Source organism: Tachysurus vachellii, chromosome 19 (assembly GCF_030014155.1).
Source record: "Tachysurus vachellii isolate PV-2020 chromosome 19, HZAU_Pvac_v1, whole genome shotgun sequence".
Classification (NCBI taxonomy): Eukaryota; Metazoa; Chordata; class Actinopteri; order Siluriformes; family Bagridae; genus Tachysurus; species Tachysurus vachellii.
The window spans coordinates 7,137,345-7,157,779 of record NC_083478.1 but is presented as its reverse complement, the minus strand read 5'-3'; the positions used below and the strand labels follow the sequence as shown (position 1 = coordinate 7,157,779).

Sequence of the window (20,435 nt, the reverse complement as noted above, 5' to 3'; positions counted from 1 at the left end):
TAATCAACGTGTCACTCTTTAACCCCTGGAGCGGATTCTTTTTAATATAACAACAAGTGTTTTTACTCTTATACCACGGCAATTTTATCAATGATTGGAATTGTTATTTATTTATAAACGACACCTCATACTTTCTTCCTCTTTATAGTTACGTTTAATGTTGCAGAACAAATGTGAAACAAGGTACTTCCTGTTATCACTGACAATATAGCAGCTATAAACTAAACGGTCAATCCTTCAGTGCTTTCTTTTTTCTCTCTCTCTTCTAAAGTTAAGACAAAAACACAAAAACCTTAAGATTTAAGACTCGGGATGGTTGTTACCACACTGGACACTCTTTAATCCATAAGTTATTTGAATACCACATTATTTGAGCTAGATTTAGATATTAATTGTCATAAACACAATAGCATATAATAAGAAATAATAACATCAATAAAAGTGAGATTTGTCTTGCAGCTGGGCTTACAGTCAAAGCTGATGTTAAAGGAAATCAAGGAAAAAGAAGAAAAAATCCAGGATCTAGAGGGATAAAAATATTTGATGCCAGTTAGGTTAACTGTTCAGAACATGACGAAGACTTGCTCTTTTTATCTTGTTGATATGAAAGATGGAGGTGAAGGTAAGGTGAGGTCAAGCGGTGAGACCGAGCCTCCACGCGCCTCGACTCGGGAAACCGAGCCGTGTGTATGATGACCTCATTGTCAACAACATGATTAATATTTCCTGTCCTCTCTCCATATGCACTTTTCAGCCAGAGAGGGTCATCTCAGAGACCCGTGTTCTAGTAGCACACGAGGGTGGAGGTGAGCTAAACACAGTGGTCTGTTATATACCAGGTGTCCCAGAGCATGCACACAATGCATCAAGCTCCAAACAAATAACGGACGGCCTCGTCGCAGGAGGAGTGCAACAGAAAGAAAAGTGAAAGGGTTTTATTTATTTATTTAAATTGTTGCTGTTGTGCTAAAATACTAACTATTGTCCCTCCCTGTAGAAGCGAATCCATCACCAGAGCCTCCTCCTTTGAGCCTCTCTGTGCTGAATAATTATGACATTATCACAGTGTTGAGCGCCACAGCCACACTTGCCTGAGTAGTAAAAAACCAAAGTGGGCCAGACAAAGAAAGGAGATCTTAATTACAAATCCACCTGAGACGTTCCAGCAACCTTTGTGGCTTCTCAAACGGTGATAAAGCATGCCTGGTGTCTTTCAACGTTTCCTATCGGGTTGTTGTTCTGTGAACGAGCACGAAGCATCTCTTGTTTTACTCGTCACTCAGAATGCTGGTTTGATTTGGAGAAACCAAATCCAAAGAAACCAAATTATGATGAGGAATTAAAAATAGTATTGAAACTTAAGCTATAAAGTTCCATTCATGTAAATGAGTCTGTATAGGATAGCTTGAGTATCATAAAAGGTTGCAATTAGATTAGAGCAAAAGTGCTAGTGATTTGACTTCTAAAACCGTTCACACACTACAGGCACTTTAGGGATGCCTACAAGACTACAGTGCATGTCTTTGGACCTCAGAGAAAACAACAGGAAACCCATAGGACATGGACACAACATGCAAACTGCACACAATGCAAAGTTTCAATCCTCCAAGGAGGTGCAAGGCAAATGTGCTTACTACTAAACCAGTGCTTAAAACACATACAATTTTGCATTTAACCCTTATTTTCATAATTTAAAAATAATTTCATAAGCCTAGAATGCCGTCCGTAGTGTGTGATTGCGTGAGTGAATGAGTGTGTGTGTGTGTGCCCTGCGATGGGTTGGCACTCCGTCCAGGGTGTATCCTGCCTCGATGCCCGATGACGCCTGAGATAGGCACAGGCTCCCCGTGACCCGGATAAGCGGTAGAAAATGAATGAATGTGTGAACCTAGAATGCCTAACAAACTGAGAGAAACTTACAATCCTTCGTCTTCAGTATATTTAGCATTTTATTTTTCAATTTTAATTTCATGTAATTTAATTTCATGTTATTTTTGTGTATTGTCTTTATTCAATAAACAGCTGAATAATTGATAAAACAATTATTTGCAACTGATAACTAAAAAGGAAAAAAGTGAGAGCCTCAGAATTTCAAGTCTTTAATTGTATTATATTGTCATATTATCGGTATGATATCATTATCATTAAATGATTAAATAATGTAATTAAGAATTTAACAATTATCATTAACTGAAATAAAAAAAGGAAAAAGCTTAGGATTCCAAGGTTTGAAAATGCATTTATTTTTTTATTTATGCTTTAGTCTTTTTCTTATTTATTTATTTATTTATTTATTTATTTATTTATTTTTATTTTTAATTTTTTTTTGGTCATATTATTATGTCATTATCAAAACTAGAATTGGTGTTGACGTTAAAACACAATTAAGGTTGCAGGTCCTCTATACTGCCTCCTTGTGGTTGCTGTAGCCTTCATGCTTCATCCTTCATGTTTAGGATCAATAATAGTGAGTGAATGGAGTCGTATTAGAGCAGGCCTGCTCGGAGCCGTCTCTGATCCTGCTTGTGTGCTTTACTCTCGACCGACTGAGCTGTAGTTTCTGTTACCTTCTACACACTTTGGAAAGGACGACTTTGCTTTTCTTTCTATGTCCTTTTCCCCTTTTTTTTCCTCCTTGTCATCCCCTCTTTTCATTCCAAGCCTGTTTTTCATTTCTGCCTGTCCTATGCGTCCTCACAGGCGGCTTGACTCGCTTCATCTTTTTTCTTCCTTCACATTTCAGCAGCTGCCCATTTCAATTCTTCTGGGGTTTTCTTTTCCCTTCAAAGGGACACGCTGGGCTCTTGCTCGTCCCACTCGCGCTCCCTCTCTCTCCGGGGATGGAGGAGGGAGTGAAAGGGGGCAGCCTTGAAAGACACAGATGAAAGAGAGAAGAAGAAACAAACAAACAAACAAATGCCCTCAGTAAAATAGCTTTTTCCATCTTTGTCATGGCAGGGAAGGTAGAGTCGGCGTACGCTTTACTCGTGTAGCCGTCACACATAAAGAACTGACCCAGTGTAAAGCACTTTCATTTCATTCTCACTGTGTTCCTTTTTTCTGCTGGAGCAGGATAAGAAATGATGGCCCCGAACCCCAAAATATTATTCAGTGTAATTATTATGTGGTGCTTAAGCTGATGTGTTCTATTTAAAGAGGAGTGACTCATTCTGGCAGCATTCGAACACGATGTATCACAATAGACGGCATTTGCCACAGATTTCTGATTGCAGCCTAGAAAAGACTTATTCTCAGAAATTCCCGCTGGATATTTGGATCCCAGCAGGGTAATCCCTCAGGAGCCGAAGCTGTGATAGAGGGCTTGGTCCCTGCTTCTGCACGGCTACATTTGATCATACTCTCACTCTTATAACTCTCCCTCTCTCTTTCTCTCTCTCTTTATGTCTCATTGCATATTTTTGCTGTGTGTTGTCTGGCGTGAGGGCCTAATGGAGTCTGGTCAGAAGTTCATGCTCAGGTCTAATGAGCGCTACATCACAGGCTCAGTTCCATGTCAATAGCTCAGCCTTATTTACAGGCACAAACAGAGCCGGGGCAAAGAGGTAATTAGGCAGGGAAGCAGGGTGGTCGGCGATGGGCTGCCCCACTTATCCACCTCCAGCTGCTCTGCTCTCATACACATACTGTACACACACGTGAAGCCTCGTTTACACACACACACATACACACACACACACACACACACACACACACACACGCACACACACACACACAGCCGCTGAGGTGGTGGGCAGGCAGCACGACCTTCAGTGCTTACAAACACTTTCAAGGCACTCCAAAACCACAGGGCCACTAGAGGCCCCTCTCTAAACCCACTCACACACCAACACACAAACACACACATACACACAGATCTGTGTATTGAACATCCGCAACACACTCCAAATATCCAGTTCATTAAGACATCGAGGAAGGTTAGTCAGGTTTGTGTATAAACCACAGTGATATTCAATTCTCCATTCTGATTGGTCAGAAGCTGTTGATTAATTTCCTGGATCAGCTTGTCTACAAGCGTAGAAAATTTGAGGATAATGCTTATGTTATATGTAAACAAATCGTGTAATAGGCATTATATATGTAATATGCACACAGAACACATAATATGCACATAGAACACATTCTGAACTGTTTATGTAGTAACATAGAGGTGCATTGAGGCTTGCTATGATATGATGTTGTTTATTCAGCACTTTTTGGAAGGAGTCTCCGGTCAGAGGTCTTGTCAGCATGGAAAAGTCTGTTAGTCATGTGTCAAACATTTTTGAGAAAAAAGAATAGATGAGAAGGAAGGACTGTTTATAGCTGCTATAATGTGATATGTCATTTCGTGATATTAAAAAAGGAATATCACAAAAGACTAAACAATGATACAGTTACCAAGCTGGATTATTTCCCTTTAAAACACATTCTGAAGTGTGTTGTTGCTGTTATAGTAACAATAAGTCATTCATCAGCAAGGACAATGTTTAACTGGTTAATGAACAACACGCTTTAAGTTTATGATGTGGTAGAATATCAAAATTCCACTCTCTGTTATCACGTATGTTATCGCAGCTATAATCAGTCCCTCTCTTTTTTCTTCAAGTTAATAAGACACATAAGACCCTGTTCATTAATGTTAATAAAACATCTTCTACCAAAAAAGAGCTCTGGTGTAAAAGTTACAACAAATGGACAAAAAGTAGGATATGTTCTTTTTTTAATAATAATAATAATAATAATAATAATAATAATAATAATAATAATAATAATAATAAAAACATTAGTTGTGGCAAGATTGCGTGAGTGAATGAGAGTGTGTGTGCCCTTCGATGGGTTGGCATTCCATCCAGGGTGTATCCTGCCTTGATGCCCAATGACGCCTGAGATAGGCACAGGCTCCCCGTGACCCGAGGTAGTTCGGATAAGCGGTAGAAAATGAGTGAGAGAGTGAGTGTAGTTGTGGCAAATGGTTGTGGTATAAGAGGAAAAAAACACTTTGTTTCAGGATATGCTGTTACTGAAAGATAATAAATGTCAGAGTGTTAAAGTCTCACCACGTTGCAGTTGATTGTTTTCCTATAACTTCACACTCTGAATTATATTGTTACTTCGGTAATAAGTGTATAATACTGAATGATGATATACCCAACCACAGACGGGCTGTTGTCCTCACTAACAGTGATGTGGAGAAATTTATGCCTTGCCCACACATAAAAGAGGATGGGTGGACAGTCGTCTCCGCACACTCGGCCACATAAAAGACCCGGTCCTCATAAAACCAGAATGTCACCCCAAGTCACTGAATGTCATTTATGATAAATCACAGCTGGTCAGAAATGTCTGTGGATTCAGACCAGAGAGAAGTGAGACCCTCGCATAGACAGGAACCTCTTCATTCAGACTTTTTATTATAGCCAGACATAATAAAGTGAACTCCACACACACTCAAACACACACACACATGCACACACACACACACACACACACACACACACACACAGCCGATTGGGCAGTAAGATCATTCTTTTCTTAGTTTCATGGGGGAAACGATCATAAAGTTTGAGGAAGTTATAAGAGCGTGACCTTACAGAGCACATCACATAACAAAACACTTAATATAGTACATCTGTGTGTGTGTGTGTGTGTGTGTGTGTGTGTGTGTGTGTGTGCGTGGAGTTCTGGGGTGTGTGTATATGGAGCCTATTTTGTCTGTCTAACTGACAGTTTGTATGTCCTTCTGTGCTGTATCTCTCTTTCTCTCTTTCTCTTTCTCTCTTTCTGTGTGTGTGTAGCAGGTGTTTCTCTCTCTTTCTCTCTCTCTCTCTCGCTCTCTCTCTCTCTCTCTCTCTTTCTGTGTGTGTCTGTAGCTGGTGTCTCTCTCTCTCTCTCTCTCTCTCTCTCTCTCTCTCTCTCTCTCTCTCTCTTTCTCTCTCTCTTTCTCTCTTTCTGTGTGTGTGTCTGTAGCTGGTCTCTCTCTCTCTCTCTCTCTCTCTCTCTCTCTCTCTCTCTCTCTCTCTCTCTCTCTCTCTCTTTCTGTGTGTGTGTGAGTTTGCTCCTCACTGTGATTTTCAGACAGAATGTGTTTTTCATCTCTGAGCAACAAATGCACCGCTCACACACACACATACACACACACACACACACACACACACACTCACACACACACAGACACACATATGCACACACACGCACACACACACACACCACACACAATCACACATGCCACGCACACTTGTTAAGCCATGGGTCAGGGAGAAGATTGTGTCCTCTCAGCTAATAAGAATAAAGTGGCAGGATATACAAGGTGTTGTGTATTCATTCTGTTTTTTGTCATCATTAAAATAGGTTCAGTGTTGGGTGTGAATTTACACAAAGACTGGCGTGGAAACCATAGTTTGTTTGAGCATGCCACCTGTGTATGTGTGTCTGTGTGTGTGTTTATGTTTTAGGAACACAATTTAAAACCATATTTAAACAAAATTCTTTCTGTAATTCTTTTCTGGATTTATTTGGAAGCATAGACTACAATACAGAAGTTGTTTTTTATTGATTTTCAGCCCTAGATAATATATATGTGTGTTTAATGTGCAACATTGAGCAATAGTTAGTTATTGTCCAAAAATCCATGTGCCCTGGTATGAAATGCACTATTTATATCTTTAGGGAGCAGATTATTCTGTATGTGTTTTTGTTGCTCATTGCATTAGAGTTCTTTTTGAATGCTCACTTTTGAACACTTTTGTTGATTTTAATATTACATTTCCAACTAAATCTGCTGAGGCATTAAGGATTTCTATAACATCCTTAACGTTCATGAGACGACATGGAGGGCGCGGTGTCACTGAGGCAGAGTTGAAATAAATCTGCTAGTCCTCGAGGGCATATCGAAACAGAGCAAATATTTAGATTTGTTTCTGCAATCCGGCTGGCTTGTTGATGAGTTTGGTGTACGAGTGCTCTCTCTCTCTCTCCCCGAGCTCTGTCTCGATACACACCCGAGCCAGCTGTCTGAATCACGTCTGCGAGATTAAGCAACCCAGACTATCAGAATATATTCTTGTCAGGTGGGTGTGAGTGACGGCTAACGAACGTCAGAGCCTAAAATGGAATGGAAGCTGCTCTTATTTTGGAAAAGGGGCTCGCACAGACGTAGACTTTCCGTCCTATTGCATGAGAATACAAGCGCGACGGCTTTGTGTGAGAGTACGTGTTGTGTTGTGTAGTGCGGCTGGTGTGCAGGCTCTATGTGTTTTAATTGGCAGGACTCCGGACCCTGGGGCTGGCCCACCTGCTCCTCGCTCGCCCCATTGGCAGCACTGGGAACCAAAAAAAGCTGACAAAACGGGGACACAAGAGGGAGACAGAATGAGACCGTGTGGTCAGAGTTGTATCATTAAAGAAAAAAAAAGTCTGACACTTATGTTTGATGAGGATTTGGCATTGGAAATCCGGGCGCATTCCAATTTTGCTGTTAAAAACGGCACCGTGAATCATAACCTCTTTGAATATGCATGGCTTCTTTTGCTTCACTAAGCCGATCGATTCGAAAAGGTATGACGTGTTACCTTGGCTCAGTGATTTCTGCATGACATATTGCTCCACAGTCCTGAACAGAGAAGCTACTTAGAAAGATTAAGGTTGCCACCTTTACCGCCTCAGACTCTGTTTATAGTAATTACACAAACATGCACCTGGAATAAATGCTAATCCGTGAGGCACTGGGATATCTCTATAAAAAACAGATCTGACTTGAGCATCTGGAACGCAAGCAAGTTTTCTTGAAAATAAAGTACATAGCCTACTTAGTTATAAATAAATACAATAAATGAAGAAGTCTTCAGGGTCAGTGGCAACACGATGGGATGAGGACTATTTTTGTTTACTTCATGCATTATAAAGAAATACAGAAAGCATCGTAGTGCATGACTGTGACCTGAGAAATATTTTGGTGTATATGCTCTTAATATTGCATAGTCAATGAGGAGCAGGCTGGATGATGGACGCCAGAATGTCACTGTCCTCTCTGCTTGGTATTAATGAAGTCTTCTCAGCTGTGGGTGTCGGGCGAGTGGCGGCAGTGAAGGAGAGATGGAGAGAAGGAGAGAAGTCGAGAGGCAGATCTCCCTGGCTGATGGAGGCAGTTAGACCTATTATTAGTTCGACAGTGGAAGGATTGATGCACACAATAGTCAGTGTGTAAGCAGAAAGCCGGGAACGTGAAGGAAATTTTAATAGTGAGAATCTCCGACATTATGGAGGCCTTCATTAACATTTTCACACATGGCTGCCTAACAAATGAGAAAAGAGCTGTGCCGTACTGGCACATTTATCACTCTCTCTCTGCTTGGCTCCTTCCTGCCTGTGCCATAGCTCCTTTTGCCTCTAGAGGAGACAAACAGCAGAGCCGAGGGATGAAACTGGAGCCCCTAAACCCTCAAATTGGGGCATTTTATTAACCATGATGCGCTTTTGCTCTGTCCCAGCATGTTCCAGACTCCAGACTGTCCGAAGCATACCCCTACATGTGCGTTTAGATACACCTTAAAACGTTGCCGTGCACTTTGTGTTCCCACCTGCTGACTCGTTGAGAAATGTTTTCAGGGGAAAATTTTTACCCTCTGAGAACTTCATTAGAATGACAAATGGCACGTTGCCGTAAGTGGAGGCATCGACAGCGCAGCAGCCAAAGAGAGATCCAGGAGAGTTGACATATTCGGTGGGAAATGAATTACACTCTATTAGACTCTATATGATTTCTGAGAGAGCAAGACGATCCGCTAGCATGTCAGTCTCACCGGTTTTGCTGACTCACGCATACATTTTTTTTCTTCTTTTGAAATGGTGCAAAACGAAAGAGATAGAGAAATGCAAGGGGTTTGGACTCCTCTGACTGCCAGGTGCTTACAGTGCTGGAGTTTCTTGCCTTTGCTGGACTTGTAGGAGTTCTATCATTAACCTCCCCACTCGAGTTGCAGCCAGGTGTGAAAATCCTGTCTTCTGCCCGTTCACGGAACCATGAATAGAGTGCTGGTGGATCAGTTGATTTGGCCCAATGCCAGTTCTTTTCAGTATCAATACTGGAAGTTTCAAAGAAGTGCTTAGGCATGGAGTGAAACTGCCTAATGTCCTTAAGACAAAGGGAGATATTGCAGCGGACACGGGGCTAGAAATCAATTTCCCATTTACGGCTTTAATTTGAGTGCGATGGGCGGGGAGATTATGGCTGCGCTTACCTGTAAGCCCTGTTCTGATGAGCTGTACCTGCCGCCTTGGGTCAACCCAGCCTGACCTCTCTGCTAATTAAAGTTCTGGATTGATCAGCAAACAACACGATACCAATCTGTCCTTAACGACCCCCACCAACAACATAGTCTCCTGCCAACATCTTGATAATAGCTTCATAAAGTAACAGCTAATGGCACTTTTTAGACCTAGCCCTGTTTGACCGGCCACTTAAGAAGAGCTACATTGCTTATTCTGGCTCCGAGACAAACAGCATCATGTCAGGCTGGTCATGCGGATACAGCTGGCTCTCAGGGTGTCCTCTCATCGTGGCAGGGTGATGATTCAGTGACATCGGCCTGCCTTTCTGTATTAGCAGATTTAGCAGTTTAGTAAAGTTTTCATGCTGAATATTCCATATGCAGTCCATTCATCTTTTCATTCCTGTAGTGGATTAATATTGACATATCCAAACCTTGTGAACAGTAGCATTAATAATTTCCAAGCTTTGCCCTCTGTCCTCTTGCAAGTCGTCGCCTTTGACATCTTATCTCTGTTTTATTGATCACAAGATGTATGACAAAATGGCAAAAAGTGATGCATCACCATAAAATTTTTCTATAAATTGAGTTGCTGCATTAAAATAAAAAGCTCTGATGTCATCTGATCTGATATAGTCATTTCTCAGGATGTGTGTAGTCAGCTGTGGATAAGCAGGATCAACTCGAGCTAGGCGCTAGGCTTCCCCTTCATACGTGCGTCTTTTCTCTGGGCTGCATGTTTAATGAGGGACTTTTTGGCGGACCCCTCGGAGGAGTTAATTAAACTGATACGGGCAGAAGCTGATGAGCCACACCGCTCTGACCTTGAGGCTGCACTCCCCCTGTGCGTGTGCAATTACACCTGCATAATCAGTGCTGTGAACAGCGGCCATAACCGCCACTTCCTCCTCCTCTTCCTTCTCCCCTTGCTCCTACTACTGCTACCGCTGTGCCACCACACGGCCACCATCCACTTCACCGTTCCCTTTTCCCATGCAAGTAACACATAATACAGCAAGACATCACCAAGCACCATATCTTCCCAACATGACAGTTACACTGCTCCTCAGTGGTGGCCTATGGAAAGCAGCAGTTCCCCCTTGGACTGGGAGACTCTCGTCTGTTTGGCGTCATAGCACTTGCAAATGATCTCTCTATCAAAGCCGCTTACATTAATACGGCAGGCCAGCGATTTTCTTTAGCTCCCCTGTTGGCTAGGGGAAGAGCTGCAAAGCTTCCAGGATATTAGCCTGGTTTTTATCAGTCTGTTGCTGTTCATGGGTGTGCATACTTTTGACTTTGTTTCCAAACAGAACTTTGCAGAAGAAACTCTCTGTCATCTGTTTTTGTTTGTGCTGCTGGTTTTCCAGTGAATATTTCATACTACATATTTTCTTGTATTTTTATTTTCTTGGTCCTGCAGCCACATTCTCTCTTTGGAGCACCATTGAGACTTTGTTAGTGTTATTTAGATGTGTCTCAGTCTAAGGTACCATAAAGAAGCTGAAAAAAATCAACCCAAATATAAAAATTATTATCACGGAAAGAGAAGAAGCCTTTATTTATTTGGCGTATATACGTTATGGCAGAGTGAAATGATTTTCTTTCCATATCCCGGCTTACTAGGTAGTCAGGGTCAGTCATGATACACTGATACAGTGCCACCACTACCTATAATAGCTGTAGTAAATGTACAGGAAATAAACACATTATTACAGATACAAACGCAATAATGGATAATTAAGTTTTAGTCATATTAATTAGAAGAACAATAACGATGTACGATGTGCATATGTGCTCATGAGAGTTTTCCTGTATTCTGGCTTAAGGCATCAACATGTCTGCAATGTAATGTCTGCAATAATTGTACCACCTGTGCAAGCTTACATACAAGCTTAAACACTCTTAGCGGTTTTGTATCAGGCTTCGTATAAGAGTGCTCCAGTACTGCAGAGGGTGCTGTTAAAGGTTCAGACAGGATGACGATTGCTGTGTTTCAAATCATGCATCTTGGAATGGATGGTTTCTGGACACGCCTCATTTGTACCGATCAAACGCAATCTTGGGCGGAGAGATTGCTGAGATGCCTCATGTTTATGGCTTGGCAAGCGAAGCCTCTACACCATGTCCATTTACTCTGGTATTACATCATATTGTTTGCATAAGCGAGCCGGATGTCGTCTCCACAATAAGTGAAATGTATGAGAGAATCACAAGGTGTTGTGCGTCTTACTGGAATATTTCACATTGGTGCACAAATCAGGATAAATACTTTTGATGGTATTTTCCGTAAGGGAGGTGCTAATAGGGCAATATAAATATATTTACATTTTAATCCAGCATTTCAGCTTATTTCATGACTGATTTTCACATTTTATTACCAGAGACGTAGATATTTGCTGACTATGTTATGGCACATTCCATGTTGATCCACATTTATCCATCATAAACCCTGCTTTTGTAGCTTGGTGTATTTCTAGTCTGTTTTTGGAATGTCAGAGTGATGATGAACAGTCACAAAGTAAAGATTAAAATCTAGTCTTATTTATATACAGAAAATATACATAACTTGACATCACTGAATCATTGACATTAAATTCAGACAAAATGTTTCATAGGTTTTGTTAAAAAATATACAAGCAGATTTATGAGATTCACTTTGGCAAGCTAAAGTCACAACGTTGCCATTGTGTGATTCTGAGCTGCAAGGATTGTTGTGAAAAATGCTTGGCTAAGATTCAGTGTGTTTCATCTCCTTCATGGTTGAAGTGCTCCTGGAGAAGTTTATTATAGTTTATAGAACACTTATGACACAAGACATGTGGACATCGAGGAGTTTTTCTATTGGACATTAAAATGGGGTTTGTCTAGTGGACATGAAGGGGTTTGTCTAGTGGACATTGAAATGGGTTTGCTTAGAGGACATCAACGGGTTTGTTTAGTGGACATTAAAATGGGTTTGTCTAGTGGACATCAAGGGGTTTGTCTAGTGGATATCAAGGGGTTTGTCATGTGGACATCAAGGGGTTTGTCTAGTGGACAAAAAAAAATGTTTGTCTAGTGAACATCAAGGAGTTTGTCATGTGGACATTAAAATAGATTTGTCTAGTGGACATCAAGCGGTTTGTTAAGTGGACATGGAAATGGTTTTGTTATTGATACGGGTTTATCTAGCGGACATCAAGGGATTTGTCTAGTGGACATCAAGGGGTTTGACTAGTGGACATTGAAATGGGTTTGTCTAATGGACATCAAAGGTTTTCTCTAGTGGACATTAAAATGGGGTTTGTCTAGTGTACATATAGGGGTTTGTTTAGTGGACATTGATATGGGTTTGTCTAGTGAACATTGAAATGGGTTTGTTTAGTGGACATCAAGGGGTTTGTCAAGTGGACATCAAGGGGTTTGTCAAGTGGACACCAGGGGGTTTATCTAGTGGACATTGATATGGGTTTGTCTAGTGGACATCAAGGGGTTTGTCAAGTGGACATCAAGGGGTTTGTGTGGTGGACATCAGGGGGTTTATCTAGTGGACATTGATATGGGTTTGTTTAATATACACCAAGGGGTTTGTCTAGTGGATATTGTGGGGTTGCACTAGTGGACATCAAAATGAGGTTTGTCTCATGGACAGAGCAGTACAGCAGCTGTCATTATGAATACATTTTTAATCAGGTTTATGACTGACGAAGGCTTTGTGTAGTCATAAGCTCACTGTACGTATAAACTTTCCTTAAATGTTTTTTATAGGCAGCGTTACCTGTGTGATAAAGCACTGAATGTTTTAAGTAAGGATTAAAACATTGACATGGCACGCTGAGATTGAACAATAATTAAGGACAAGACGGTGTGGGCTAATATTAGCACCCTGAAACTAATGATTTTTTTCTGACAAGATGTTGTTTGAGCCACAGAATTTTACAACTGTTACTACATCATAACTTTAAACTGATTATAGTTCTATTTAATTGTGGTTGAACATCAGTGAGACATGTTACTGTAGCTCCTGTCATTGCTGATGTTAAGCAGCTGTTCAGTCACCAGTCTTTTGTGAAGTTAATAAAAAATAAACAACAAAGCATGTCATCTTTTAGACATCCTGAAGACTTTACTGTGTCTGAAATCTTACTGGTATAAAACACTATATAGCATTCGAATAACAGCCAACGCTGCTTGAATTGAATCAACACCTTCAGACCAATCAGATTTTAGAATAAAACAGTGCTAAGTGTAGGTCATTTATATCAAATACAAAGCTATGTGTCTGTATTTCTATAATTCTATATTTGCATCCTAAACAGAAGTTACAAACTCCTTCCTTTGTGTCAGTAATCTGATCACAGCAGTCACGTGCTATTTATTAGTACAGTCTTCCCACAGAGCCTTGAGTCCAGATGAAGACACAGGAGAGGGAATCATGGGATAGCTTCTCGCTCACCGGTGATCGCATGGCTGACGTCTGTGTCCAAGCACGACCCTGGGACGGTCTCGTTTTCATCTGCCGTCTCTCACCTCCTACTTTTAAAGCTGTCTCTCTCAGCCACTCCAGCCTGGACTCGAAGAAAGCAAGAAAGCGGGAGAAAGAACGAAAAAAATGTTTTCTGAGAATGGAATGTCACAGTAGATAAGCATCACAAGCTGCTCCATATTTATTATGTGCAACAATTTGACTAACAGAGAATTTAGATTAATAACGCTGAGCCGCAGGAAGTAATTTCCTTTGGAGAAAGTGATTTACATGCAGCGTCGCCTGGAGAGAAGCTTACCCAGGTTTCTTTTTGTGGTGTCAGCTAAAAATGATGACATTTAAAACAGTGTCCAAGGTTAATAGGTCCTCCTCCTGCTTATGAACTTTATCATGCTGTCTTGCTCTGAATGCCGGAGCAGCTTTATTGTAATGTTACGCTTCAAAGACAGCAGAAACGTAGAAGTCATTTTAAGGGTATTGCATCTCACATGGCGTGAACAGTGTTTGTCAGGCGTAACCCCTTTTCTGTGGCATCGAACTTTGGAAACACAGAGCCGCTTTTGCTAAACTGCAATCTTTGAATTAGATTAACAGGAGGCAAAGCAATGATTGGAACAAAAGTAGGCCGATTATGATGTTGTGACATTATATTAAAGAATTGTTCGCCCTGGTCTTTTTCTTTTCTTTTTTTTCTCTTTTTTGCTCTGTGCTGTGGTTTGGGATGTATTACTCATACTTCTGCTTCTGTTTGATTCCTCCACAACCCTGCGGGGCGAAAGGTGTTCTGATGAAGTGAGCTCCTTGCAAAATCCCGTGCTGTGAGAGAGGGGGTCCAGCTCGGCGGAGAGAATGTTTTTTTTATGATCGCCTCTTCCCCGTGTCATGCGTTTGCTTTTAACGAGCTTGGCTCCCCGGCCAGTCAGCATGAGCGTTATTGATAAATGATTAACGGTGCAGAAGGTGCGAGGAGTTGGATTGGGCCTTCCTGCGTCGAGCAGGAGCGCTGTTGAATATTTCATTGGCACACAGATGTGCTGCTGTCTATATAACTGCTCCTGGCTCCTTAGCCTTGCTCTGTTAGAGTTCCATGAATTTTCCCTTTACTCTCTTCCATCTGTAGAGCTGCACCTTTACAGCCAATCATCTTCACAGTTTAACACTTTTGCAGCCAGCGTGTGTGTAAAGTATACACGCTACAGCTGTCCTCAATGCTAGTTTTTAATACCAGATTGCTTTTTAACAAAGTGACAAGCTATGCATATGTTAAAATATTGTCTGTTCTGCTTGTTTCTAGTCCTAAAAGTATTGACCAAAGACTTTTTTTAGTCAGTGCTACGCTGCCATCTCCTGTTTGAAGATCTCAGGGTCATCAGGCAACAGGGTCGGAGTGTTAGGAGGGAGAAAAGGGCATTATGATCAAAGATCTTTTTCCTTTAATCCTCCACATTCAACAGCCAGACTGTAAGAGCAACACCCCCATACACGTGCTGCTAAACTCGCCTAAAGTGCTGCTGCTATTTTTACTTTTGATGACAGCAAAAAAAGGCCTGCTGACAGCATACATTAGAATTTGGAGGAATTAAAGGAACAAAGAACTAAAGGATGAGTGTGTACATGTGTGGGTGTGTGCATATGTGTTTGTGCGCCTGGGTGAAATGAATCAGTCGGGAGCACGAAAAAAAGAGCCTCCTCCAAACTGCCTGCCTGAGACTGCTGGCATCTGGGGATCCAAATTTGAGAAATCACAAGAGCTAAAACCTATGAACATGCACTGAGTTGTTATATTGTGGTGCGTCGCATATATTTTGTGTTGTGAAAAATGAAAGATAAATGACAGATCTGTTGAGTAAACAGTAGGTCAGCTATAAAAGTGCACATGTACTGGTGTTGTGTGATCCCAGCAAGTTTATGGCTGTCAGAATGAATCATTTTTTTATTTTTTTTTTTACAAATTTTAATTAATATCAAAACTGCAAATTCTATTCAAACTTGTACTCCACTAATGCATAAAAGTGTCATTAATATTTTATTTTATGTTATTTTTGTCTAGTTTTTGCTATTTATTTATTTATTTAGTTAGTTAGTTAGTTAGTTAGTTATTCATTTATTTGTGCTAATGTCCAGTTTGCGCGAGTCTGAATCTCTGAATATCTGCATGATTTATGTACTTTTGTCGCTGCTCCATGATTGGCTGGTGCACAGGTGCTCCTAAGTAAATATCTGCTGCAAGATCATTATGCATTATGTAGTGAGCATACAGTATGTTATAAATAGAAAGAGTGGTATTGTTTATGAAAGAATGTGCAAACACAGAATGCGGAAAAGGCCAACAATCGTAGCAGGTTCACTTCTTTCCTGTTTCTGAATGAAAATGAGAATCTTTGCTAATCTCACTGATAACTTCAAAATAACAGCTGCTACCTTGTTATTTAGTAGATAGGGACATCAGTCTTTGCTAATAATAACTGTGCTGTGAGTCATTAAAGCGATTACGATCTCACTGAAAGTAGCCTTCAGTGTAGCTATAAAGCACAGACTGCACTACACACTAGAATATTATCAGATAATATTTTTGCCTTTCTAGCACTTCGTCACATGATTACTGGGATCCATGACAACAAGAGTAGACAAGTGAAAAGGCGCTGAAATAGAGACAGCGCAAGCGATTTTTGAGTTGCTATGAGACGTCAAGCTTTATGTTTATTGTTACCTAAAGTGTGGATATCACAATAGAAATGATTTTTTTTTTCACATTTCTCTGCTGTATCTCATTCTTTGTGGCTCATATAAAGGTTGAGTGTTTTTTTTTTTTTTTACTATTCACTATAGCAACGTGAACAAAACCCCAAATCTTTAAAACTCAAACATGATACATTAACAGATAATAGTTTGCATTTTAAATACCAGTGAATTCATTGCAGTGTTGCATTTCCAGCTCGTAAAATGACACTTTATTTGCATCTCTCTGTTCTTTAGACGGAGTGCGTTCTATCCGTGCTTCATGCCTCATTTAAGTATAAATAGGAATGTTTACATTTGGCGAAGCATTGATTGCTCATAGGTACAATATGGCACGGGGGCAGTAAATACTACAGGGAGGCTGGACTTAATTGTTTTGCTATGAACATAAGCAAATGTAAATAGCTTATTGTACTCAACACTGCCTCGGTTCACACGTTCTCCTATAAATCCTACTGCTCTGGCAATTTTACAGCCCAGGCAGGCGGTGCACTAATGAAACACAGTAATGAATTATGTGGAATGTGGTAGCCTAATAATTTCTTTTGTTCTCTGTATCAGCTTCTTTCTCCCTCCGTGATTCCATGTTTGTAGGTGATGTTGAGCAGAAAACACGATCCTGACCCATGTGACTGAATGAAGTTGTAATGTTCTGCTTCAGAGACAAGACACGGGAGACAAAAGATTAACACCATGTGGAGGAAGCAGATAGCAGGCGAGGGAGGCAAGATACACGCCAAAGAGGTAGAAAGGTACAGGGAAAGATTATAGAGCGACGGTTGGAGAGAAGGAAATAAAAGAAACTGAGATGCAGAAGAGGAAGCCAGAGAAAAAGAAAAGGGGGAAAAAGCTGACCAACAGCAGTAGAAGTAGCAGCGACAGAAGCAGAGGAAGAGGAGGAGGTGGAAGAGAACAGTAGGAGGTGAGGGTCTGGCAATGATAAATGGCCTGTGGCTCATCGGAGTGAGCCAGGTTGGTTTGTGAAGATTAGATTTTAATACAGCACTTTGACTTGCTAACATCTTCAAATAATCACCACACAACCAAAGCAAGTATCATTGTGCTCAACAATGAAGTGATTATGAGAGTTTGTCCTTGAACAGGAAGTTCTTCCTATGATGAATATTGCATTAGAGTACATTATAGACTGAGTGTAGGAAGTACAGTGAACAGTATATAAGGGAATCATTTCACAATTTAAGATTCTTCATCCATTCTCATTTTTTTTGCTGATCCATTGTTAGAAAGCAGTTTATCTTTGGCAGGGTAGCGATAGATGAAACACTCTTTCACTTTGGGGCACGATTTTGAATGGAACCTGGAGCTATGAGGCAGCAGCTCTTCCATGACACCTTTTTTACATCCTGTTTATCTAAAAACATTCCCATATGCATATCAGAGATCTCGATTGCATCAACTTCAACACTCTTTCTACTGATCTTAACCTCATCTGCTGGACATGTGATTCAGTAAAAAAAAAACATTACATAACAGTACATTTAAATCCTTTAGTATTTTCTTTATGTTTCATCAAACTCAGCTCATTTTGTTTTTACCGTGTATGTTAACAATTTAGTGAAGAACTGTCAGGATAAAAGCTTCATTTACTTCCTGGTTGAAGGTAATGTGAGGTTTGCACCATCATTGCTGTGGTGTGACTTTTCCTTCGACTTCAACAAGCAATGCCTCTTAAGAATTCTAAGCAAGCTCATTCTGTGGTATGCTCCATTAGTAACCCTGGCTTTGGGCTTTTTAGGATTTTTTATTTTTTTTTTGTTGCTTGGGCAATTGATCAATAGAAATGAAATGTTTGGCACAGCTGTTGTCCTGCGTTTGTTTATTTTGGCTATAGTTAATGCCGTCTCTCCTCTTTTAAGACCCAAAGTCAGCCAGAGGCTGGAAGTGTAATGATAGATCTGCTGTTTTTTTGAAGCAACTCTGCACATTTTCCCAGCTTAAATGGATGCGCCTGTGAAAGCATATATCTATCGACTCGTTCCTCAACTTGTGTTTGAGGCATCTGTTACGTCTTGGTAACCCTCGGTCTTCGGAATAGCCGGAGCGCCAATTCTACCACCCCAATGGCCAAGCAGACGACTAAAATAGGAATTTTGTCTGTTGCCAAGGTTACTACATTGACAACATGACATGGCTATTCATTCTCAGTACTGTATCTCTGTGGCCTTCTGTGAGCATACGCCAGCTAATCTTGGCCCTCAATCTGCCCGCCTGTCTATCTGGGGGCTGAGGAGAGAGAGAAAGAAAGAGAGGGAGCAGGAGGGAGGGAGAGAGAAAGGAGTATGGAAACCGGGACAGATCTGTCCCACTTGTCAAGACAAATCCACTCCCCTGCCCAGCCACTCGCTGATATCACTCCAAAGTTTGAGACATTGTGAGAGCTGAAATCAGAGCCGCGCCGAACCACATTTCATATTAACAATTTTCAGGTATGCCGTGGCAGAGGAGACGAAGCAATATGGTGACGGAATTGCAGTTATAATAAAATTGTAATTGAAAGATATGTTATAATGACTGACACCTCTCTGGGTTGTACTGTGCAGAGAAAGAGAGAGAGAGAGCGAGAGAGAGAGAGAGAGAGAATGAGAGAGAGAATGGTATAATGGCCTAGCTAAAAGACAAGAAAGCAGTGTTTTTTTTTAATTAAAAATGAGCACTCAGAGGGCCATGCAAAAGTTGAAACCAGAGGCATGTTTGGCATGAATAAGTCGCCCCTTCCCTTTGTTCATTGACATTGACAAATAGAGTTCTGGGCTGGAGAAAGAAAGTTATCTCTGATGCAAAATAAAGCCAAAGTCTTTCAGACGCAGGCTGTTAAAGGAGCAGGTATTTGATGTTCAGAGGGTTAACACTGACCACAAATGACCTGCACTTGACAAAACATACGCAGCCACGTAGGTCATATAGTTGATGTGTTAGTATAACAGAGAAGAAACTACACCCAGGACTTCGCTCTGTCTAACACCTGCAGATGTTTAATTACCAAGCTTTGGATGTTCCTGATGATTCATCTTCATCATTAAGGGTGGACATTTTAATATTATTTGCGCCTGTTTGCTTGCCCAGCCAGCAAATTCTAAGAACGTTGCTATTTAACTCTTGTGTCTGCACACAGCCTTCTTCATATTATCCTGACAGACACCATTTCCAAGATGTTCACAAACCCATTTCCACTCAATTGCTCCCAGAAGCATTCCCAAAAAGATTTAGCAATGATACTGCAAAAAAATGAGTGTGAGAAACAGTCAAAGGAGGTGGGGGGAAGATAGTGTGAAAGCGGAGGAAGAAATAATAGCCGGGAAGACGTGCATTAGATTTATTTATTTCATTATTTATCGCTCTATTTAGTTAATGTATGCGTTCATTTGGAGCTTTAAATGTATTTGTTGCTGCTTGAGTTGCCTACAGCGTGTTTATATTAACTTCCCGAAAAGAGAAATTAGCACAAAATTAATAGCAAAATATCAATGTTAGGTGATTATTTTATTCTTAAAGAAGAATCATTTGAACATTTGTTTCATGTACAGTATACAGTGTGGAAAGCGTTCACAAATTTCTTCCTAATGGCTGGTTTTAATGTCACCGGGAACAAATTAAATGAAACTTCCAATTAAAAACGCTTATCACAGGCATTTGTTCCTCCCGGTTTAAAGTGAGCATTTCCTCATTCTAATGTGTGGAAAGAACGCTGCAGATATTCAAATGAGTTACTTTGTTAGCGGTGATAGTGACGCTGCGCCTTGACGTTGCTCGAAAAATTAATTGTATCCTCTTGAGCGGCGTATATCACATTCATCTTGCTCCTACTGTACACTAGTCTCAGTAATTCTTCCTTAATTTATGCATTAATTAATTTAGTTACCGTGATGAATGTCTTGGGTTAGATAAGGGCAAGTCATCCGCTTGGTGCGATGCACAATAGTGCACTTCACATGCTCTCTCAG

At 40.7% G+C, this 20,435-nt stretch overlaps 1 protein-coding gene across 1 annotated transcript in view; it reads left to right on the top strand.

Annotated features, from left to right (window-relative positions):
• The window catches only part of camta1a (calmodulin binding transcription activator 1a), a 313,886-nt gene that overhangs the window by 51,660 nt on the left and 241,791 nt on the right, over window positions 1-20,435 (top strand). The window lies entirely within an intron of this gene.